The following is a 24,224-nucleotide window of genomic DNA, read 5'->3' on the forward strand; positions in this document are numbered from 1 at the left end:
CTTAGAGTGGGATAGGGTCATCCGAGTCGGATACTTTTCCCTACAACAAACTGGCGACTCCGCTGGGGATCGTATCCGTTTGATTGTGTTGTAGTATTTTGCTATTCATTTCCTGAACAAAAGAGTACCAAATCGAAAAGCTTTTGACTATATCAAAAGCGAAGTAGAGGGCAGCTACTCTAGCTCATTTCTGAGCAAGTTCATGATTTGAAGAGCTGATATACAAGGATCCTTGTAAGCTCTTAGTGATAGCTTTTCACCTTCCTAATCATCCCTTTGAGTGTGCTTGACTGATTGCTTCTGATTTGAGCAAAAACTGTGCATTTTTGAGAAAATTGTGACCCAGAAACTGAGAAAACGCAACTTTCGTTTTCCAAAGCAGGTAGTACACAAGCTACCTGCTTTGCAACGCAGGTCCCGAAGGGGCTACCTGCGCTGAGAGCCAGATTGGCTGTGCAGCACCTGCGTTGGCCCAAATTTGCCTAGTGCATTTGGGGTCTCCTCCCTTTCTCTTGCCTGTTTTCACTTAGATTTTGCTGCTAAGTGTCAGTCTTGTGCCTGTTCTGAAACCAATATTACTTGCCATCATTCTGCCTCTGTTATATAACGAAATTGTACTTGTTCTTTGTATTTCTTACTCATTTACAATTTCCCATAACGAAGAGTAAACTAGTCTTGCTTTTGGCCTCTTAGATCTGAACCTGTGTTAGGCATTTTGATGGTCTAAAGAGTTAGCTTGTTTGCTGTCCATAACTGATTAGTCATTTTACTTTCGTCATTATGGTTTGATTTCATGTATTTCCAGTGATTAAGCAAGTGAATCTTAAGGTGTCTTTTGATTTTGGACAAGCTTGTTTACTTTCGCTTTAGATCGAAATCAAAGTTATATAACAACTTTCTTTTTGTAACCCATCCACATTAAGAAAGGGAAAAGAAAATACATGCATTGTGCATTTTGCATTTGACTGTTTGCTTGACGATTTAGGAAAAATCTGCATTTAGTGTGTGCTCTATGATCTGTGTGAAAAGATTTGCCTTTCTTTTCCCTCAGTAGTTAAGGTTTTCAAAGTTGAAAGATTGAAAAGTTTGCTTCTCATCTTAGACTGCATTCAGGAATTTGTCATATACATCTCGTGGTGATCCTTAAAGGCAAACTGCTAAGCAAGATCAACATTAAAATAAATCCAATTTACATAACAACGGTTTGTAACATAACGCAAACAAATAGAGGTCTAGGTAGAGACGTGTTCCGACGTCGTTAAACATAGTGATTGTCGATCTCTACGAAGGTGGGTGATTCCTCCTGAGAGTCGGTGGCACTAATACGGACTTGTGCTCCCACGTACCGTCGCGTATATATTGGGAGACCCCTATAGGAACAAAGCCTTTATCCATAGGAAGCCGTGTCGGCCGCCCTACTGATCGCGATGCAGTGAACACAGCATTCACGAAGATCGACCACCCGTACCGTAAAACGTATTCTGTGGTTTCGCGAAAAGTTTGGCACACCCTCTGCCTAGAACTCCAGAGCAGTTTCTTTTGGCCTTTTTCAAACTCTATAACTGAAAAAGTCCATCCGAGCATTTGTCACTTCGGGCTCGTTAAAACATCGAAGGCGACTAGAGTCATCTTTAGCTTTTTCTCGACTCTTAAAACATGAAAAAGCAAGTTTGTGTCTAAAAGCGTCGTTAATAAAATTTATTTTAAACGGAACATAATCACCTGTCATTCCCACGTTGATCTTTCAGTTGAAAAGTATGGATCCCACCAACCAAGGAAGTAACCTTGGTGGAAGTCCAAATCCCTTCTCCTCTTGGGGAGATGTTGGTGCGCCTCATATGGCCACATTGTCACTTCCAGGATTGACAATTGGCCTACCTGTATGGCTCTTTTCAACTAATGTAGTTCAGATCGCCACTAATCCTGAGCAGTCGAATCAACAGTCAGACCAGTCTAAAACTACCCACCAGCCTTCCACTTTTTACAATTCTTCCTCTGATCCTTCATCTTCACAAGGTAGAGCCGGCAAAAGTCAGCCTCCCATGGAGAAGAAGGAAAAGAAGAAGAGAGAAAAGAAGCAGAAGGGGCCTATGGCGAAGGCGACTGGGGGCAAGCAAAAGACAGCTGACAAAAACCCACACACTGCACCGACCGGGCCTAAATCGCCATGTGTCATTTGCAAAGGGACCCACTTCCATCGTGATTGTCCTTGTATTCCCCGGATACTAAGGGACTGGTCCCCAAGGTTGCACAATCCGGTAGCATCAACCTCTGGTAGTCATGTTGATTGCAGTCCGTCAACTAACGAGAGTGAAGGACGAAGAGGGAGACCAAGATCACCCTGTATGTTGTGTGAAGGCGATCATGCCATCCACCGATGTCCATTCTTAGATGAGGCAAAGAGAGTTTTGGAAGATCGTCCGGTTTCACCGTTACGACTTCCTCCTGGATACCAAAAACTCGCGCCTAATCCCTCGATAGTTGAAAATCCAGCTGACCCGCTCAAGTGGTCGGCTGAAGTGTCGGTCATTGAGAATGAACCTACTGAATCCAGACCAGACGAAAGTCTAAAGGTCGAAATGGCAGCTGACCCGGTTCTTCCTTCAGAGGTTTCATCCTCCAATGACTCCGTCATTGAAGACCCATCTTCAAATGACACCCTCACTGAAGAGGATAAGGATGACACCGTCCATATTCTTTTCATCAACACAGACTCTAATGAGCATCAGGGCAATGAGCCCATTCCTTTATCGCAGGAAGGAACATCGTCAGGGTCGTATCCGACCGTATATTCGGTCCCACCACCAAGCAACCTAGTCGTATCCTTTGATTGGAATCAACTAGGCAGACCCTGGTTACCAGCCAGTATCCCATTCAGAATCATAGTCCAAATCTACAGAATGGTGATGGCTGGAACTATCATTGATGAAGGGGCATCTGTGAGTATCCTTTCCTCTATTGCTTGGAAAGCACTGGGTTGCCCAGCGCTTTTACCTGAGATGAGAAATCTATCAGGTTTTGATAAAGGAACCAGTCACCCGTTAGGGATTCTCCCCAATGTTCCAGTTACATTAAAAGGGAAGACAGTTCATATGAACATCATGGTCGTCCAGGGACCCTTGGTTTATAACTTACTCCTTGGACGAGACTATATATATTGCATGGAGGCGATAGTGTCCTCCCTCTTCAGAGTCATGTGTTTTCCGCACGAAGGAAGAATGGTCAAGCTCGTAGACCAACTTTCATTTCCAGGATCACGCATCGCAAATAGTCAAATACCATCCCTTAACGGTTTATTCACTCAAGGAATGCCACCACCTCCGGTTCTACTTCCCGATGAATGCGAGTAATTCGAGAAGAAAAGAACTGGGACCCAGGGGGCATGCACCCTGGCCTGCCTCGGGCAGAGAAAACCTTAGGTATAAAGTTAATTTCCGCAGAAGAATGGACTAGTCCGTACCCCGTCCGAAAAAGGAAGAGAGGGTTGTTCTAGGATAAAATTCTTTTGTCAAAGTTATGTGAAGCGGAAGAATCGCTCCCTTTGTCTAAAAAAGTAGGCTCTCCTAAGGAGGGGATCTATTTGTGGCAGCAAGAAGGCACCATCTTTGAATGTCAAGCCTCACCCATTAAAACAATATGTTTTGAAAGAGAGTAGGGGCAGTCTTCAAAGAAAGAGAGGAAATTGCTGCAACAAGTAGTCGCCATCCTTAGCAACCTAATGATAGACATCGCCGAAAAGAGAGTTTAGTTTGCGGCAGCAAGCAAAACCATTTTTCGGATAATAAGTAAGAGGACAGAATCTCGAAATTATACTTTATACCTGGGGGCATGCAAACCTTTTGGAGTGCAAGCACGGGACGACTATTTATTTTTTAAATTTTTAGGTCCTCCCTTTAAACCTGTAGGTCTAACCCGTTAAACTCGTAGGATTAGCCGTTTCCAGCTTGCATAAAGAAAGGATGAAAGGCAAAAGTTAAAACCTGCCAAATTGGAGTAATTAGTGAGGTATCGCTCCTTAAATAAGATTACCTCACCTAAGGCATTCCTTGTATTAAGACTGGTAATTCGAACAGTTTTAGCAATGTTCATGCTCGTTAAAAAATAAACGCAAGAATCCGAGCAGTTTTAGCGCATAGTTCATGCTCGTTAAAAAATAAACATAAGTTGTGAGCAATCTTCCCCTAGAGTTCAAGCTCACCCAGAAAAAATGAACCGGTAAATAACCTTGGTAAATGTAACCTTTGACTGCCATATTAAAAGCCCTTGGTCGTGTTTATATGCCATCACCTCCATCCGTTCATTTGGCCAATCGTTCATCTCCATATGATTGTTTACCTTCTTTTGAGGAACAGCTGCGAAGAGTGATTTCACTAAGCCATCCTTGTGACACTGCCGTGATTGGAATGTTCCAACCTGTACCTGGAATCTGCTGCTACCCTGTTCATCACTCGTTCCTCAAAAGACGAGTCTTCTTTGAGCTCTTTTCACTGACTCGTAAAATATGAAAAGTTTGCCGAGTTTTGGCCTTCCAGCTCATTAAAGCGACCGGAAAGCTATCCCTCCTCTAGATTTTAATCTTTTTGGACCTGAGGGATTATTGCACAAAAAGATCGAGCGCTTGTTTTGTTCGGCTCGTTAAAGAAATCGAAAATTCATCCCTTTTGTATTGTTTTATACTTTTTCGAACTTAAGGGATTAGATGACGAAAAAGGAATTTTGGAGTTGACTTTACGTACCTTTTCAAACTCTCTAAAAATGAAAAGGACCGAGTTATCCTTGTCGTTAGACTCGTTAAATTCATTAAATAGTGACAAACTTGTCTTTAGACGAGAACGAGTTTCCCTATCGCTAGGCTCGTTAAAACATAGCGATGGGCTTGCCCGAAGGGCAGGTTATAGAACAAGCATATGTTATCCTCCTCAAGCTTGACAAAAATAAAGAGGTACTGGTCAGCAATGACTGGGGAAAAATTGGGAGAACCTCACAGCTTTAATGGTAGCAAGTCGCTCTTGAACATGACACTTTGTCCTCCGTATCACATCGGGTTGGGTTGTTTCATTCACTGGTCTCATCACCATGGTCCTCGCCACACCATCCACATTTGGGGTAATGCTACCGATCCATCACATCAGTGTCGCTATATGTTCAAGAGATGTTGTTCTGCAAAGAGTCAACCGTGTCCCATCCACTGCCATACATTGTCCTTCATCCATTTCATGACCGCCACCCTGAATCATACATCACAGTTTGTTTTCACCTCATCACAATCACTAGCTCCGTTCCGTGTCAATGATGTGGGATTCATTAAGGCCCTCCTTTGACGGATCGCTCCTTGTCGACATCAGCTCATTATCCAAGGAGTTGATCTAGGAACAACCCCTTCAGTACTTTGAAGCTTGCATGCCTCAATGGCAAGTTTCTCACTTCCGGCGACAGGTATACATCAATGACCTTCGACCAGAGGATTTTGCATGGTGGTCGACGCCAAGTCCTTTATTCCCACCATGTGAATTGTACTGCTGTACCTTGAGGGTCATCATCCTTATCGGTGATTCCTCTCGCGCTTGTTAACGGTTTACATCATTGGCCAGTAATCAAGCGATGTCTTTCCATGTTCGACTTCAAGAAATTCTCACATGGATCGACTTGTACATCGAGTGAAGATCGGAAGAGATTGAAGACCCCGGATCTAGTTTCATCCATCCGGGCTGCGATATATATTCAGGATATAAAGACATTTGATATGTACATCATTGCAGCAGATGATCATCCTTCTCAAAGGATGATAATTTCAGCAGAGAATTATCAGTCTACAATCAGACGATCGTCTGTTCTATGTACCAAAATGTATTTATAAAGCTGAGCATGGGAATGCCCGCCTCAGCTAGATCATGAAAATGTATGAAAAATAATGTATCGTATTGTATCTTATTACAGGACACTTCTCAGCAGATTGAATGAACTTCGGATCCTCTCAATAAAGCATTTCACCCGATAAACGACCTCATACTTTAGGGGGCATCTGTTATAGAAAATTTTGTGCCTTGCAGCATCAGGCATGAATTGTCAATAATCCAAGGGATCCAAAGTCCCTAAACATGATGTTCCTACCCCTAGAGGAACAAGGTCAGCAAGCCAATAGCTCTCAGATCAGTTCTCCACCTGAAAACACTCAAAAACAAGCAATCCTGAAATCAAAGCAGGTGTTCCACTAGGTTTCTGCGCTGAAACTCAGTTGCTCCATGGTGTACCTGCGTTGCAAAGCAAGTGGAACAAAGGCCACCTGCGCTGAGCGAGATGGGACAAGTGGCACACTGAGTCATTGCTCTGGAATCTTCCAAAAATGACACTTGGATCAGGTATTTCGCCTTGTGATGAGTCAGAGGCTCTGTTTCTCCAAGTGGAAGCAAGGTTCTCCAAGTGGACTCAAGAACTGAAGATCAACTGAAGATTAACTGAAGAGAGAGAGGACACAAGGCAGCTACACATCAGTTGCAAGCTGACTCATCCTTTCTCAATTCATCTATATATTGAGCTCTCTCCTATGAGCTCAGGAGGCTGGAATTTTGTGCAAAGTAATGATATGCTGTTGGTTTCACTATTGAGCTATTGGGTGATTGTTTGAGAGAGGTGAAGAGGAGAAATTATTTCTGCTGGGAGGTGTTGCTGGGTTGGAGCCTTCAATGGTTGTAATACTCTCAGAACCTTTACTTCTTCATTAATAAAAGCTATTGAGGTTCTTCTATGTGCTCTTGTTTCAATAATATATTGTGATGATTGCATGTTTGGTTTACACTAATCCATGAACCAGTTATGATTGCATGCCTCTGGTAGTTTCCTTCTTTGTTATTTTGCAGGATCTCATTGTAGCTGGGCAAGAAAAAGAACAAGGAGCTAGGAGCAAGCGGCCAAAGAGAAGAGTTTGGATTCGACATTAAGCGCAAGGCAACGGTTAGTGCATTTCTCCATTCTCTTTTGCTTTCATAAAGAAGTAAATCTTAAGTAGTTTGTTTTACAGTTGTTGCTAAGGTACTATCACCCTTAGAGTGGGATAGGGTCATCCGAGTCGGATACTTTTCCCTACAACACCCTTGTAGCACCAATATTACAAGTGGTGTTTCCGCCACATTATGAACTGGGGTCCAATGTGGTGATAGCTCTGAATAAAGAAGATAATCAGGCTCCACACCCAACAATCTCCCACTTGGATACTAATTATAGCAACTCCACTGCTACTTCATTTGTTGGACAATGAATCCACTTTGCACTTGGTTGTTTCTCATCTTCATCATCATACTTGAAGACCAATTGAAACCGAGCAATATCTCAATTTCTCCCTGATTACAACTTTTGTTAACATATCTACAGGATTCTGGCTAGTGTGTATCTTTTCCAGCTTCAACTGTCCATCTTCCAACACTGACTGTATGAAATGATACTTGAGTTGTATATGTTTTGTCTTGGAATGAAATGCAGAGTTCTTTGCAAGATGTATGGCACTCTAGCTGTCACTGTATAACCTGCCCAACTCCTGCTTCTTACCCAATTCATCCAGAAACCTTTGTAACCAAATCATTTCTTTACTAGCCTCTGTAGCAGCAACATACTCTACTTCCGTTGTTGAGAGTGCAACAACACTTTGCAATTTTGAAACCCAACCGACAACTATTCCACCTACAATAAACACATACCATGTGGTGCTCCTCCTATTATCTCTATCACCCACCATATCTGCATCAACATATCCATGTAGAGCAATGTTTGAACCACCAAAGCATAATGCTTGATTTGTGGTACCTCTCAAATACCTGAGAATGCACTTCACTACCATGCAATGTTCTTTTCCTAGATTTTTCATGTACTTGCTTACAACTCCCACTGCATGTGTAATATTAGGCCTTGTGTAGACCATTGCATACATTAAGCTTCCAACTGCTCATGCATATGGAACTTTAGACTTATAAGCCATTTCTTCCTGAGTCTTGGGACACACCTCCTTACTTAGTTTGAAATGGCTAGCCAAAGGTGTACTAACTGGTTTTGCATTTTGCATATTAAATATTTTCAACACCTTTTCTATGTACTCACTCTGAGACAAAGCTAATTTTCGATTCTGCCTGTCTCTAGTTATTCTCATACCAAGGATTTGTTTTGCAGCACCCAAAGCCTTCATTGCAAATGAGTTCACCAATTTTCCTTTGAGCACATTTATTTCTTGCATTTTAGAACCTGTAACAAGCATGTCATCTACATACAATAACAATATAATATCGCTGCCATCATTTTGCCTTTTGAGATAAACACAATAATCAGAGTGACATCTAGTATAACCTTGTTTAGACATAAACCTGTCAAATTTTAGATACCACTATCTTGGAGCCTATTTTAAGCCATACAAACTGTTCTTCAACTTGCACACTAGTTTCTCCTTCCCTTTTACCTCATATCTTTGCGGCTGCTGCACATATATCTCTTCCTCCAAATCCCCATGGAGAGAGGTTGTCTTTATATCTAACTACTCAAGATGCAAATCTTCAGCTGCTACTAGACTTAAAATAGTTCTGATTGAAGTCATTTTAAGAACAGGAGAAAATATCTCATCAAAGTCTATACCCATTTTTTGTGCAAACCCCTTCACCACAAGTTTAGCTTTATACCTTTTTCTACCTTCATCTTCTTCCTTCAACTTGTAAACCCATTTATTCTGCAATGTTGTTTTACCTACAGGCAGCCTAGGTCCCAAGTCTGGTTATGTGCTAAGGAGTCCATCTCTTCTCTCATGGCTTGCTCCCACTTCTTCCTAGTTTCTACCTACATTGCTTCTTCATAACATTCTGGTTCACCAAAATCGGTCAAAAATACATAATATAATGAAGGAGAGTATTGTTCAGTGGGCCTACTTATCCTAGTATATCTTCTAACACCACTTTCAGGCGATTGAGGTGATTTTTTCTATTGTGGTTGTTGTTGTTGTTCTGGCTATTGATCATTATGATTTTCAAGCAACTTCACTTTTTTTGTGATCTGATTAAGCGTTGTGTATTCTCTATTTTCTTTTTCCCGTTTCTTTTCCTGCATGTGATCTTTATGCAAAGCCTTTTCATTGAATATGACATCTCTGCTCTTAATGATTTTGTGTTTTTCATAATCATAAAAGCGATAACGAAAATCATTAACACCATATCCAATAAAGGTACATTTCATTGATTTTGCCTCAAGCTTTGTTCTATTTTCTTTATTAATGTGGACAAAGGCTTCACAACCAAAAATCTTTAAAAGTGAGTAGTTTACCTTTTTACCTGTCCATGCCTCCTCTGAAATACCACCATCCAAGGAACTTGAAGGTGCTCTGTTTATTAGATAAACAATAGTATCTACAACATCTACCCAAAATTTTAAAGGCAATCTTGCATGCAATCTCATGCACCTTGCACACTCCATGATTGTCCTGTTCATCCTTTCTGACACACCATTTTGTTGTGGTGTTCCTGGAACTATCTTCTCTCTACTAATTCCTTTCTCTGAACAGTACCTTCAAACTCTTTGCTGCAATATTCACCTTCGTGCAGGGATTCAATAGTAGAGTTTAGGCTTCTGTGATCCATATCAAGTTTACAAAAGATTCTTCGGTGAAGATCACATGAAACATCATTTGTCGATGTGTTTCAAACCAACCAGTGTGGTTCATCGTCAGGACAAGTTGAAGAAACAGATCCAGCTTAGCAAGGGTTTTGACCCCAGTACCTAGTCAAAAGTAGCTGTTGGTCTCTTTAGCTGGTGGAGTCTCTGCTCTGTCTATTTAACTTGCTAAGCTGGATCTGTTTCTTCAACTTGTCCTGACGATGAACCACACTGGTTGGTTCAAAACGCATCGACAAATGATGTTTCATGTGATCTTCGTTGAAGAATATTTTGTAAAAAATATTCACCTCCATTGTCTGATCTGAGACACTTCAATCTTTTTCCTGTCTCATTTTCAACCAAAAATTTCCATTTCTTGAAAGTATCAAATATGTCAGATTTATTTCAAATACAATAAATCTAGGTTTTTCTGGTTGCATCATCAATAAAATTAACATAATAATGAGAGCCACTGAGAGATGATATCTAATCAGGTCCCCATACATTTGTATGCACAAGCTCTAATTTTTCGCTCTTCTTTTCTTTCCCAACTTTGAGGAATCTGACTCTCTTTTGTTTTTCATACACACAATTCTCACAAAATTTTAAATCAACATGCTTCAAACTTGCAAACAAATTTCTTGAGTGAAGAATCTGCATCCCCTTCTCACTCATGTGCCCAAGCCTATGATGCCACAGTGTCGTATCTTCTCATGTAGAGGTTAAAGCATTAACAGAATTAGAAATACCATTGCATATATACAATGTACCAACCTTTTCTCCTTGTGCTATTACCAAGGCTACTTTAGTGACCTTCCAAGTTTTATATGTAAAAGTAGTTACATAGCCTTCACCTCCTAATTACCCTATTGAAATCATATTTTTCTTCAAATCTGGAACATGCCTTACCTCCTTCAATAGCCATTGATTTCAATTCTGTTGTTTTATGAAAATTGTACCCATTCCAATGATTTTATAGGGTTTATCATCACCCAATCAAACTTGTCCAAAATCTCCTTTGACATAATCATGAAAATGTTTCCTATCATGTGTGGCATGGAATGAGGCCCCTGAATCTACCACCCAGGCATAATTAATATTTTCTAATGAAAGAATCAAAGCATATTGCAACACATCACCTATCACACTCACTTCATGATTTTTTTCTTACTGCGTGTCTCCTTCTTTTCCCTTCCGAGATTTGCAGTCTTTCTTCAGGTGTCCTTTCTTCCTGCATTTATAGCACACAATCCTTGATTTGGAATTGGATCTACCTTTCCTTGACTTACTGTGATATCCTAGGCTCTTTCCTCTTTCCATTTTTCTTCCCCTAGTCTCTACAGTCAAAGCATTACCTGATGTCTCACTGGAGCTTTTCCTTCACATTTCCTCGCTAAGGATTGCACCGACAACATCACCAAAATTTAAAGTACTAGATCTAGAGACAAAGTTACTAAATGGGCATAACTAAACCATTCCAAATTTTTGGCAATAAGAACAGAAATAACATATCCCTATATTCATCATCAAAAGTTACCCCTACAAAACTTAACTGACTGGTAACTGTATTAAATTCATTTAAATGATCAGCAACAGATCCACCTTCTAACATATTCATATTAAATAAAAACTTCATAAGAAATACCTTATTTGAGGCCAAGGGTTTTTTATATAGTTTGGTCAATGCCAACATTAAACCATTTGTTTCCATTTCCTTTGAAATATTAAAGGCTACTGACATGGCTAGGCACAATCGTATTGTTCCAAGTGCCTTTCTGTTGAGAATATCCCATTGTGTGTCTGTCATACTCGTCGGCTTCTTGGTCTTTCCGCTCAATGGTTGGTGCAAATGTTTCTGATACAGATAATCTTCCATGTGCATCTTCCACAACTGGTAGATTTTGCCATTATTTTTTTCGACCCTGAACCTACCATCTTCTGCCATTTCTCCCACTTGAACCAGGAACCCTTCTCTCCTGTGAGTTTATAAGCCAAATAGACCTTCGTCTCCGATACCAATTGTTAGAAAATTATATATTACAAAGAAATGGAACACATAAAATATATTACATAAATATATTCGCAGAAAACACATAAAACAAGAGAGACACAGATATACGTGGTTCACCCAATTTGGGCTACATCCATGGAGAAACATCCAGTCCTTCCTTTTATATTATCCAACAAATTGAAAAGATACAACCTATAATAGATCTGCTGTAATTCCCTCTTCGCTCTCACACAATCTCCTCTCTCTTTCTCACTCAGAATACAGATCTACATAGATGCAATACAATTCCCTAATATATAGCGAATTGGGGTCAAATGCAGTGATACATCTGAATAAAGAAGATAATGAGGCTCCATACCTTTGAGTTGCCACCACATTACGAAATGGGGTCCAATGCGGTGATACCTTTGAATAAAGAAGAAATTCAGGCTCCACACCTAACCAAGACTAGGTGTAGACCAAGGAATGGTAGGATATTGAGCTCGAAGGCATTGTTCCCAATGGACTTGGTCATGGTGTATGGCCCATATCGCAGAGGGCGAAGCTTGTGGTGGGGCCTAACAAGGCGATCCTTCTACAAATGTAGCCAAAATTTGTCGTCCACCTGGAACTTGTGTGGCACTCGATGCTGATCATGGTGTTGCTTGTAATTAGCATTAGCTTGGTCCAATATATCATGGACCTATTGGAAAATGTGTTGAATACTCTCAATGAAGATGTTAACCCTTTCAGCTTCAGAATGCATGTGAGCCGAATCTCCCTGAGTGGCTGCAAATGGTATGACCACATCAATGGGGCATAATGGATGAAATCCTTGCCCTAATTGAAAGGGGTTGTGGCCTATTGAGCTGTGGAGAGCTCTGTTGTAGCTGTGTTAGACTTAGGGGAGACTTTCATCCCATGTGCGTGGATGCTTTGAATTTTACATGTGTAGAATGTGTCTGATTATCCTATTGACAACCTCTGTTTGGCCATTAGTTTGTAGATGGAAATATGTGGACTTAGTAAGTTTTGTATTCAACATCAACCAAAGACTTGACCAAAATGCACTCAGGAATCTGCTGTCTCGATCTGAGATAATGGACTGTGGAATCGCAAAGTGTACCCACAGGCACTCAAAGAAGGGCTTATCAGTGGCCTCTTCTATGATACTCTTCTTGCAGGCTGCCATGATGGCCATCTTAGAGAATTTGTTGACAACCACAAAAACACAACCATTTCCATGCTTAGTAGAAGGAAGAGCCGACATATAATCCATGGAGACAGATTCCCAAGGCCAACTAGGAGTAGGTTTAGGAGTATAAAAGGCTTCTTGATGGTTAGGTTTTTAATGGCGCAAGAGGTGCATGATCTAATGTACTTCCCAACATTCTGATGAAGTTTCGACCAATAAAAACACTTTTTCAATATTGCCACTATTTTCTCTACTCTGAAATGTCGAGTGACCCGACTATAGTGCTCCTCCCAAATCATCTTGGTACGTTCACTTGAAGGAACACAGATGTGTCCCAAGTGGCATAATAGTGCATCCTGAAGGTGAAAATTTGGAACTTTCTTCCCTTCCAGAAGTGTCTGGTATATGTTTCCAAATTCTAGATTGCTCTTGTAAAGATGGGGCCACCTTGATGTTTCATGCCCACAGGAGTTGAGCATAGTGATTAGTGCCATGACCAGTGGTCGGCTGAGGAAATCAACGACATTATTGGTGCTGTCCTTCTTATACTTAATGTTCAAATGGAACTATTGTAGATAGGTGTACCATTTCTGATGGCGATCATTCTGCAACTCTCCTTGTGTCTATATGAACTGTAGAGGCTAGCGGTCTGTGTGGATGACCGTTTCCTTCCGCATAATGTAATGCTTACATTGACGACAAGCCTTCACAATGGAATACATTTATTTATCATAAGTGGGGTACTTTTGGATTGTGTCTGAAAGTGTCTCACTCTAGTAAGCCATTGGATACCCATGTTGAATAAGAACCACACCAATAGCATAGTCAAAGGCATCTGTCTCAATATCAAATGGTTGTTTCAAGTCTGGTAATGTGAGCACTGGTGCCGAACAGATATGATTCTTCAACTGAGAGAACGCTCATTTTTAGGTTTCCAACCAAACTAAATTTTCTTTCCCTTTGTCGTTGGTGACTTGACTTAAAGGCCAAGTGATATGAGAGAACCCCAACATGAACCTACGGTAGAAATTGGTAGAGCTCTGTTAGAGTAGTTGGGGTTGGCCAATCCTGAATGACTTATACCTTGGATGGGTCCAGATGTACACCTTTCTCACCAATGATGTATCCCAGGTATTGAACCTAGGTCAGGTCAAAGGTTAATTTCTCCAAGTTAGCACACATCTTGTGTTGTCGAAGGGTTTGAAGGACCTGTTGAATATGGTGGAGGGGCTCTTCACAACTCTGGTTGAAGATCAAGATGTCATCTAAATACACCACCACGAATGCATTGGTGAAGGGTCACAAGATGTCATCCATTAGTCTCATGAAGGTTGCAGGGATGTTCATCAATCCGAACGGCATAACCAACCATTCGAAAAGGCCCTCCTTGGATTTGAAGGCAGTCTTCCACACATTAGAGGGCTCGATAAGCCCCTAGTGATAACATGACGTCAACTTAATCTTGTTAAAATATTTTCCCCCCTTGAGCTGGTCCAGAAGGTCATCAATTCGTGGGATTGGGTACCTATTCTGGACAATGATCTTGTTCAGCGCCTGATAGTCAATACAGAGCCTCTAGGTCCCACCCTTATTCTGTACCAATGTAATCAGGCTCTCACAGGGTGATGATCTTGGCTTGATGTGCCCTTTTTGCAGTAGTTCCAGAATTTGCCTCTTGATCTCATAATTCTCCAGAACAAAGTGTCAATAGATCAGTCCATTGGGAAATGGTGTGACCAGGGTCAGATCGATGGAGTGCTTGACCTGATAGTGTAGAGGTACCCCTGCGGGTGAGGAAAAAATATCCCTGTACTCCTCCATGCCCTTGTCCATCTGCTGCTGCTGTGCAGAGGAGCCTTTCTTGGAAGTCATAGACATAACCTTCTTGTTTCCTTGGGGGGCAATCATAAGAAAAACAAATTTCGTGGTCTCTGAAATGATCTTATTGCATTTCTTTGCAGTGATCAAAGAGATGGTGGTAGGCAGGGCTACCTTCGATATCCTGTACAACTTATTAGCCAAAGTAATAATCACAGAACGAGGTATAGACTCATATACAACATGTCACTTCCACAAGTATGGTTTTCCTAAAAATACATCAGAAACTTCAAGAGTGGAAACATCACAAAGTACCTCATCTATGAAGGGCTTGGTGTTGTAGGGAAGGCGACACTGCTGGCTGACATGAAGATCTCGTCCTTCGTGAAGACACCCAATGGTGTACAACTGTGGATGTGTTGTAGTATTTAGGCCCAGCCGCTTCACGACCTCTGCTGAAACGAGGTTATTTTGGCTCCCTCTGTCGACAATGAATTCCAAGGAAGAACCCTTCACCCACATCTATGAGTGGAAGAGGCGTTCCCCCTCCTCTGGATCTTCAGGCTCAATTTTCTCTATCTTTGTGGTGGTCACAATGGCACTAGGCTCCGCATCAATGATCTGCTTCCCTTTTTCAGATTCAGTGTCAAAACCTATGTCTAATTCAGAAGCCTTTAGCTCTGCCACTAGTGAATGCTTGGCCCAAAACTCGCTTGTATTGTGAGTGGAGATCTTATGGAAGTCATACCATTTTCCCATGTCCTTCTTCATCTTCATGGTGTTTTTCTTTTCTTGCAACTTCAGCGGGTTATCTTGGGTAGCTCTGCCTTGGCTTGTTCCTTTGTTCCATGGTTGGGGATGCCTTTTCCTTGCTTTGGATTCGCAAATCCAATGTCCCACTTCTTCTGTTTAGACTTCTGCTCAATCTTTACAGTGTACCGATACATTGTGCCGAATGAGGAGATGTCGAGGAACTTCATCTTGTCCTGGATGTACTTGTGTAGACAACCACGGTACTTTAGCATCAAATTTCACTCAATATACTTGATACCCAGCTTCGTGTAAAGGGTATGGAAAGTATTTGTGAACTCTGGCACTTTTTGGTCCCTTCCTTGCCGTAGCATGGTCCACTTTATGTATTTATCTTCATATCTCCCGATAGGGTAATACTGTTCCTTAATGGCATCTTAGAAAGAATTCCAAGTGGGTGTAACTGAAAACAACAAGGGTTCACTCTCATCCCTTTGTTCACAGTAGGTTTCCCACTAGTCCTTGACATGTGGGGTGACTTTGGGAAGTGCAAAATTAATCTTTTCCCGATTGGAAAAGTCATGAAATAAAAAATATCCTTCCAATAGATTTAACCATTTATCTACAATGTCTTCATCTATTAGGCCTTTGAATATGGGAATATCGAATTTAACTTATACCTTAAAAGGAGTAGTGTCTCCAGAGTGGCTGCTGGATGAAGATGTATCGCTTGTGGGTAACCATCGAAGGAACTGGGAAAAGTTATCCATCATCGCGTCCCTTTATTGCTCGAGGGATTCCTCGAGAAACATTTTGAAAGGATCTCTTGCCCCCTCATCTTTCTTTTCTTCTGCCATGGGAGGTCGTCGGGTTTTGTAAGGCTGATCTTGTAATGGTTCAACTAGATCAAGCCCTAACTACTTGTACCCTGACCACGTTGGGGACATGCAAAGAAAAATAGAGAAAGAGTATACTGCTCTGATACCACTGATCTGAACTTAAACAAGGATGATACAAATTATAGATATAATCATAAACACAAAGATGCAGTAGAAAAAAAACACTTCATTTCATTAATAGAAAAACACTGAACTATGCTTACAAACAGAATGGAAATAAGATAGCTCGGGCGATGGTGGCCTATATATGAGAAGAGATGTGGAAAATACATGCCTTTGAACTAAGTTATAATGAGGCTTAAGGGCCTTTTTATTATTTAAGAATAAGAGAAAACCCTAAACAACCAAAACCCTAACTCGAGGAGATGTAACACTAAGCGTTTATGGGTCCTGTTGGCATTAGTTGGGCAGCGAACTTCCTATGGTCGTAACTTGGTCATATTATCTTCGTTTGACACATATGATACCTTGTTGGAATAATCTCTCTGAGGAATACAAATACTAATGCAATTACCTTGACAATCACTAGAGGAATTTTTTTCAAAAAACATCATTTAGGGCCTCAAAATGACTCTGGAAGTTTAGGACCCGAAAAATTGATAAAAATAGTAAACTATGCTACAATTAAGGAAATTGAAAAATTGAAGGAAAAACTAGTGAGAGTCCAAGGGGAATAGGTGGGTGGAAACCAATATCCACCTGGATCAAGACTCTGACAATTTTTTTTTTCATTTTCGTATCTATACACTCCTCGTACCCAATTGAAACAACTGAGTTTGACTTGTCTTTGTTAGAGCGTCGCCGATGAAGAGAATGGTAAGGACTATATATTTAACTTAATATATGTAAATAATATATAAAAATCAATGAAATAAACAATACTTCTTGAAGAGTTAGACCTTTTTTACATAAGCTAAAATACATACAAAGAGCTAGAGTTTTACGAGTGTGTTGTCAAGTGTTGTAGCCGCTACAACCACCCTCCAATTTTTTTCCCATGCTTTGATTTTGGAGCCTCCCTTATATCCACATGAGCTTATCTTTCAGTATTTTCAAGTATTCATGTTATGATAAATACTTGTCTTTTAATTCTTTGCTTGTGATGCATTGATCCCGATTTGATATCTTTCACGCACAAGTTATCTCTTGACTTGACCTTGTAGCATTGTTGGGCTTGCCTCTAGAAACTCACAGGGCCTTCATTGATGGATAAATACCATACCATGTGGGTTCATATTGGGGTATATATCTTGAGGAAAAAATGACATAATATATTGAGCATATATTAGGGGGTAAATTGTTTTCATATTGGCGGGTATAAAAAATGCAGCTCAAAGTTAATGAAAAAATATAAAGTGGTATAACAAATTTTAATGAAAAATGGATACCTACAATATCTATTGAAAGTAGGGATTTTTAAATTGGGAAGGTGAATTGGGTTCATATTGGTATGGGGTTAAATAATGTGATTTTTAGAGGTATTTTCCAATACATAGTCAAATTAGGGGTATTGTTTAGAACGCCACGAACACACGGGATATGTTAGAGGTTCATTGAGTGAAGCCCTCGCGAAGAAACTATGCAATATTGGAAGGCATGCCAACCTTAATGATTTGAATTGTGAACTTAGAATGTCAAGTCTACCGCAAGCTCAGAAACTGTGCAATCCTGGATGGCAGCCAAGCTTTGAGCTCAAAAACTCCGTAAAACATCCTTTCTCTAAGAAACTGCACAATGCATTGAGTTAAGAAGTTGCCCAGTCATTGGAACTGCACAATCTTCCTTGGTAGTGTGAATGGATGATTTTCCTAAAAAATAAAAAAAAAAGTAAAAAATCAAAAAGCATCCCTCGAAAATAGGGAGTGGATAACTAGTTTCCTGAAGGATGATATAACTTGTTATTTTTGGAATTCCACCAAGTGCCATTTTTTCCTTGATTTTAGGCATGTGCGTCATAAACCCTAACCAACTTAAATCTATATAATGGATGATCCTAGATCTCATTTTTACATTCTATATTGGATCTCTACCCTTCCCAAGGAGATCAAGGAGCCTTTGACAGAGTTTGCGATGCTTTTCCGTGTGAGTTTTTCTTTTGTCGTCTTTTGTCGCTTTTCTATTGCTTTTTGTCGTTTCACTTTTGTGAGTGCTATTTTGCTTGTTTCTTTTCATGGTTTCGGGAATTTTAGGTTATATTAGCTTGTACAAGTGTTTTTTGGTCTACCATTTTCCCTTTACAAGTGTCACATCATCTGTCTTGTTTTTGCCCATTAGTGGTTGTCATTTCAATGACTCCCTATGCATGTTTGTTTTTCCTTTTGCATGTTGATATTCTACACTTGATCTTCAATAATCCATATATCGTTAATCATATTTTCACTCTAACTTGCACCATCGCTCAAATATTCCAGTTTCCCATAGTCTTTCTGGGTAGATCTTCCATTCCCTTCACTAACAGTTTCCTTGTCTAGTTGGGCCTTACGTAAGTATAAGGATCAAACTTTATGATTGGCCCCTGAGACTATGCAATGGATAGTACCTGGCTATCCCAAATGCACATTGTATAGTTCTAGGGCTCAATCCTATCTCTTGGCCACTAAGACTATGCAATGAGCAATCTCTCCCTCTGTTTTCCCAGGTTGAGACTACGTATTGAACAATCTCTAGCCTTAAGCTGCGCCCCTAGATGCTAAGACTACACAGTGCACAGTTTATGCATCCAGTCCTTCTCCCTTCGCCTCAAGAATTGTGCAATCCTTCCCTTCAATCATGTGGGTTTTGGTGTGATTTATTTTGTTGAAGCTAATTCATCTATTCCATGAGTGCATTTTCCTCCTACATGTATTGTAGTCGTTGAGAACTTCTCTTCATCAGTCACTGACATCATGGCACCAAAAATATATTCTTCAAAGGACACCACAACAATTAGCACTGAGGATGTAGTTGAGAGTAATCCAATGAACTTACCAGTTTATCAAATTCTCAAACTGTTCATAGAGAAAGAATCAAACATCACATGGCAGAAAGTGCACGAAGCATTCTTAGCAAGAAGCTTTAAAGCAAACCTTGAAGATCAACACGTGTATTTCAATCATCCAATGGTCATGGTTACATAAGGTTGCATGCAGGTACCAAACTTTCCCATGCGCACACATTGTTAGCTGGATATTCTCTCATATACATCCAAAGAATACGCTTTTGAACAATGACAATGAATAAAGGCTTTCTTCTTTTATGGCACTACATTAACATCTCATGTACCATTTACTAGAGTCGAAATCGCTCATGGATTCTGACTTCTATGTTGCCACCAACTATTTGAGTACAAATGAAATTTTTAAAAGCAAGGTGAAAGAGCCAACAAAGTTCCTTCAAACACCCACCAACAGCTAGAAGAAAAAATCTCTCATGAGGGCCTATCAGCTCTTGATAGTTCTATGTTGTAGAATATACAATCAACATAACACTGATAGCTTCCCTGAAGGGTGGGAATTCTTACTAAACAAGGTTGTGAATAGAGGAATGCCATTTAATTGGTTAGACTTGTTGGCTCAATAACTGAGGATCCATGTAGTTAATTCCCTCATTCCTCCCAAGGGAAAGCAAGCTAGATTTTACATTTCTGCCTACTTGTTGGGTGTAATTTGTGCTCATAATGAATTCTATGGCATGAATTGGACTTGGACACCACAAGAGTTTGTCGTGCACATTCATTGCAAGATAATTTTGGAGTGTAGCCATAGAGGAGCAATGGAAAAGATGATTGGTCACTTTCTCATTATGTTTTATAAGTTGATCTTTGAGGAAGAACCACCTTGCATGTCACATGGGGCATTGGAAGCATTGTCAGAGATAACATATTGGTTTGCCTCACTGGATGGCACTTTCATTTCAATGGACATAAGTCACCACATTTTCTATTGAGGTATGCCACCGATAAGTCAATCATGCAAGAGGTTTCTTACCACCTTTCCATAGGGTTATCAGTAGTTTTGCACATGAACAAGAAAGCACCTTCACTTGCTCTTCCTTTGTGGATTGGATTGTTTGAATTAAAAATATGAAAGTTGTAGACACAGAAGGAGAGACAATACAGAAATTCATGTTTAGTCATTTCGACATAAATATGTACGATCCAAGGAATGTTTGAAAAAACCACTGTGAGAGGATTCATTTTCAGTGGCCAAGTAGGAACTTTGGCAGACTTGAGGAGGAAGCATGGAAACATTGTTATAATGCCTCCAAATCCCACGAACCAGTCAAATTTTCTTGAACATCACAGGCTAGTCCATAAAAATAAGTCACTCCAAAGGAAGTACAAAAAAAAGGTGCAACCCAGTGCACAGAAAGGGTAAGAGAAAGGTTTGACATAGCCCAGGGGGAGAGCACAGCCACAAGGAAAGCAGATCCAGTCATACATAAAGTGACCATAAAAATAGAGAAGAAGAGGAAACAAATAATGCATGAAGAATAAAAAAATCAGAGGGAAGAAAGGCAGAAGCATGAAGAAGAAGAAAGCTAAAGAGTAGAAGAAGAAGAAGTAACATGAAGACCAACCAAAGAACAAGAAAGAAATCGATAGCTAGAGGGGGAGAGAAAACATATGCAGGAAAAGGAGCTCGCTTAAGAGATTGAGGAGTTGATCGAGATCCAAGGCATGGAGGTGGAACCAAACCCATAGAACCAAGTTTTTGATCTGATGCCAAGTACCTAGAAGGTCACCATTCAATCTCCCCATCCTCCAGCAGAAGAGTAAGATCCAAGCAAGGAAGAGGAAAGTGTTGCTCTTGATGATGGTCTGGTCATGAACACGTACAATCTGACTTATGAAGAGCTTCAAAAAGAATGTTATACAAATGAGGAAGAAAAATTTTGTAGGTTTTAACCCTGTACATAAATTACCTAAAAATAAATTCTTAAAAAACAAAAAATATACAATGGCGAGAAACACAAAACAAATACAAAAATATTTTCCCTTAGACCCCAAAACCAGGACTTCCAGATTCATTTTTCATTATGTTCCTTTAAATGTTATAATACATATAAATACATGTTGAAGCATTCATAAACCCCAATCCATTAACCCTGGATTTGATCATAACTATAGTTCACTTGACCGGATCTAAAAAATACCATGGGTAGAAACCATCATACCCAAAACCATGTGCAAAACACATGCAAAAAACCATAGGTAGGTCTGCCCCCCTTATATAGGGTCCATTTTTTTTTGGGTGTTACCCTAGATCCTATACAGAGGGCTACCACCCCCCTAAAACCGCCCTTGTGACCCCCATATTACGCATGACACAACAAACAAGAGATGCTTCCACCCCCCATTGCATGTGACTAGCCGTGGAAAGAAGATAACACACACCCAACATTCTCCCACTTGTTGTTTTATTTTCCACATGGGGGGTCATATGAGAGCTTAGTCATTTGTCCAACCCCTGTAACACCCATTGTTTCTATACACCAAGAAAACTTCTCAGTGCTCACAGACTTCATCAATGCATCTGCAACATTCTTCAAAGTGTCCACCTTTACTAGCAACACCTTGTTACACAAAATATTGTCACGATGACTTTCTGCAGTCAGTGTGAGTCTGTCACCACTCATACTGTCCTCCTTTGAAAGTCTCAAATCTCAGCTCTTCATGTCAAGCTTTAAAAATGAGAGAAAGTCTTTGAAAACCTTTAAAACTCTGGTTCTGCACTTTCTCTTACCATTACCTGCGGTCCCGCACCCCTTGGTCATGTTACCTGCGGACCTGCCTGCTCTGTCTCTAAAGAAGTGGGTGTGGACCCCTGCAAAAGTTAAAAAGGTGCAAGTTTATTCATAAAAACTCACTTTGGGTTAATTCTGGACACTTCTAGAAGGAATCTTGACGTGGTTGGTTCGCTCCTAGGTGGTTCATGCATCCCATAACTAAAGGAGCTAACCCCTTGATGAGAGGAGCTTATCCCTTTGAAGGAGGGCTCTATCCCTTTGAAGGTGGACCTAGTAACTTCCCTCCTCTACACTATAAATTGAGGCATTGGGCTGGTTTCTAGGGAGGTTTAATGGTGAACATTTTTTAGGGTAAATGCTATTGGAATTGAGACTTCCTAGTTAAGCTTGAGAGGAGAGATTACATACCTTTTGGCTTCATTGGGAAGAGAGTGAAACTTGTCCAAGTAGAGGAGATTCTTGCCGGACCCTAGGAGGAGCTTGTACAACATCAAGGCACAAAGGTTGTAAAGTTCTTCTTTGTTTAAAGTTAATACATCAGATTCATTTTTCTCAATAAATTGTCTTCTATGGTTTATTTCATGAATTCCTTGATCATCATGATAAATATGGTTTATTATATTGGCTTTTTAGGTGTTATTTAATATGTGTGCCTGTTTGTGTTTGCAGATTCTTTACAAAGGATCTCATTTGGACAAACGGAGCATGGCTTCCACAAACTAGCACTGGACTTGAGGTAGGCCTAAAACACCTGTTGGCCTTTATTTATAAATTGCATATTTAGAGAAAGATAGAATTTGTTTGGTTTGCTTGTCACTAGATATCATTAGATACTAGGGAGATCAGTCTTGTCCACAAGAACGATTTATCCACCCGACAAAATGGCGACTCCACTGGGGAATTGAATTTTTGGTTTTAGGCTTTTCTTTTACTTTGACTTGAGAAACTGTTTCTCTGTTTCTGGTTTTTTCTTGATGTGTGTGGGATTGGGTAGGTTCTGTAGATCTTGAATTATTTTTTGTTTTTCACACTTTTGGAAGAGGACCGCACCCTCTGTTTGTAACACAGTGCGAACATCCCCGCACTTTTGCTTTACACACAGAGCAGTACCGCACCTGGGTATACTGGGGGCCTGCGGACCCTGTCAAAATTTTGAAAAACTTCAAATCTTTTCATCCAGTTAAGGTTAGGATTTGTTTATGTGTTTTAGCCTCTGCCCAGATCTGCACGTGTCTTGTCAGAAACTTTTCCCAGGTTAATTCCATTGGCATTTAGGTTTTAGGTGAATTTATAGAAGCTTTGTGTGCCTGGCTTGAATTTTGTTTGGTCTTTGTAGTAACTCAGAAGCTTAGAAGCCTTAGAAACCTTAGATCACCCTGGTTTTTGCGGGTCTTCTTATGAGTCTGACCGATTTGTAAAATCTGCCTTTGTTGAGGAATACATCTTGTTTTTCTCTTTGCGAAGCTTCAAAAGAACTTGTTTTGAAAGTTTTGGATTTCATTTTTAAAAAAGAAAACAAAAGTTGGTTGTTTTTTATTAATTTGTGATTCTGGACAATTTAGTCCTTAGTTTGTTCATAACTAAGTAAAACATCCTTGAAAAGAAATCTTGTAAGCTTTTACTTCAATTAGTTTTTTAGAATTTATAGATCTCAAGATTATATTTTTCAATAGTTTTGAGTGTTTTATAAAAATTAAAAAAAAATCTCTTTTGAAAAAGTTTGTTTTTGTAGTATTTGAGTGTTTGAAAAGAAAGGGAAATTTTCGTGAGCATAATTAGTAGTCTCGTTTTGAGTTTGTTGGAAAAGACAAAAAAGTTCTTCTTTTTATTTGTTTGTTAAGGAAAGATTTGTTTTTTCAAGCAATTGCATTCTCAACTCTTTCTTTAGCTAGAAATTCATTGAAGGAAAAGGATTGTTTATCATCTTAAGTGCATTTTTAGTGTTTTGGAGTCGAGTCTTCACACCATAAAGTTTCATCTCCGCACCTTTCGACTTAAGAAAAAACCAATAAAGATAACGCTTAAAGTAAAATCTCTCTAGCAAACTTTTTATTTCTAGGGCTCTTTATCACCAACATAGCTTAGGCTAGTATCTTGGAGTAGGGAGTAATTAACTCTCCAAGATAGTAAAACAAACAAGTAGTTGTATCTTGTGGTAGGAGATAAATTCCAATTGTTACATCTATGCTCTGGGAAGCTCCTCTTAAAGGAGTCAAGAACGAGG

The sequence above is a fragment of the Pinus tabuliformis genome, chromosome 5_1, assembly GCF_031772625.1.
Source record: "Pinus tabuliformis cultivar Carrire ecotype Pingquan chromosome 5_1, CPIR1, whole genome shotgun sequence".
NCBI lineage: Eukaryota > Viridiplantae > Streptophyta > Pinopsida > Pinales > Pinaceae > Pinus > Pinus tabuliformis.